Below are 1,586 nucleotides of genomic sequence, written 5' to 3'. Positions count from 1 at the left end.
TGCCCAGGGCAGTGGTGGAGTCCCCACCCCTGGAGGGGTTCCCAAGCCGTGGAGATGTGGGGTGAGGGACAGGGGGCAGTGGGGACCTGGCACTTTGTGGAGCTGCTCTCAACGAGCCAATTCTGCCCCAATGTAGACGTGGGTGTCTTCATTTCCCTCGTTTCTCTTCCAGCTAGGGAACCACAGGACCATTGCCAGGAGCCAGGCACACTCCCAGGGGCAAGACACAGCCAGTGGCCTGCTCCCTGCTTTAAAAATACACCAAAAATCATGGACAGATGTGGCAGAAGGAGCTACTTATTTTTAAACATGGCTATTCATGTTTTTAAAGAAGCCTCAGCATGAAAAAAAGGCAAGTGGGGTTTCTCTGGAGTGGTTTTAAACCCTTCAACAACAGTTTAGAAATGTGTTGGCTGTTTATTTTGGCACACTGTGGCAATAGTCCCCTGGAAAAGAGCAACCACACAAAGGCACAGGAGAGCACGGTGGCCTGGAGGACAGGAGGGTGAGCTGTGATCTTCACAAACATCTGATTTTTCCAGTGCTGGGGAGCAGGGAGCCAGCCCAAGCTCAGTGTGCCAGGTCTGGGGCAGGTGGGCACCACCTGCCCACCACCCCACCCATGAGGAACCACAGGCATGGTCCCCCCCAGGGCCTGGGCTCACACCCCAGGGTGTTCCCTCTGCTGAAACAGAGCACTTGGCCAAGGCAGGGGTTGAATTCTTACAGAAGATGCTCCAAAATTGAGTGTTCCTCTAATGGGAGCTTCAGAAAAAGGCATCAGTGAAGCAGGAGTGAGCTCTGCCAGTGCTGGGTCTGCAGCAGCTCTCAGCACCCAGCCATGAGCTGCTCAGGTTTGGGCCCCTCCCTCCCAGAAGGACCTTGAGGGGCTGGAGCGTGGCCAGAGAAGGGCAACGGAGCTGCTGGGGAAGGGTCTAGAGCCCAAGTGTGGGGAGGAGCAGCTGAGGGAGCTGGGGGTGCTGAGCCTGGAGCAAAGGAGGCTCAGGGGAGACCTTCTGGCTCTGCACAGCTCCTGACAGGAGCCTGGAGCCAGGGGGGGGTCGGGCTCTGCTCCCAAGGAACAAGTGGAAAAGGTCTCAGGTTGCCCCAGGGGAGGTTGAGGTTGTCCCTGAGGAACAATTTCTCCTGTGAAAGGGCTGCCCAGGGCAGTGGAGGAGTACCCACGCCTGGAGGGGGTTCCAAGCCGTGGAGATGTGGTGTGAGGGACACGGGGCAGTGGGGCCCTGGCAGGGCGGGGGGCGTGGTTGGACTCCATCTTTAAAAATTCTCCTCCAACCCAAACGATTCTGTGACCCTGGCCCTGGCTCATCCCCCACCAGCATCCTGCCAGTGCCCTCTGGAGCCCCCCAGCTCCGTGGGGAGCAGGAGCTCGGGCAGGTTGGGGGGGTGAAGCTGCCCGTGGGCACTGCTCCTCCCCATGCCCCCCATTGACACTGCTGCACAGCCCCAACACCAAGACCAAGGCAACGTTCCCCACTCAACTCTGTACAATATTAGCCAAAAACTATACATCTTCCAAAAAAAAAAAAAAAAGAGAAAAGAGCGGCCCTTCTAGACCCAGACCA

The sequence above is a fragment of the Merops nubicus genome, unplaced genomic scaffold, assembly GCF_000691845.1.
Source record: "Merops nubicus isolate BGI_N331 unplaced genomic scaffold, ASM69184v1 scaffold32037, whole genome shotgun sequence".
NCBI classification, from domain to species: domain Eukaryota; kingdom Metazoa; phylum Chordata; class Aves; order Coraciiformes; family Meropidae; genus Merops; species Merops nubicus.
The sequence above is the reverse complement of the archived record's forward strand: the minus strand, read 5'-3'. Positions refer to the sequence as shown.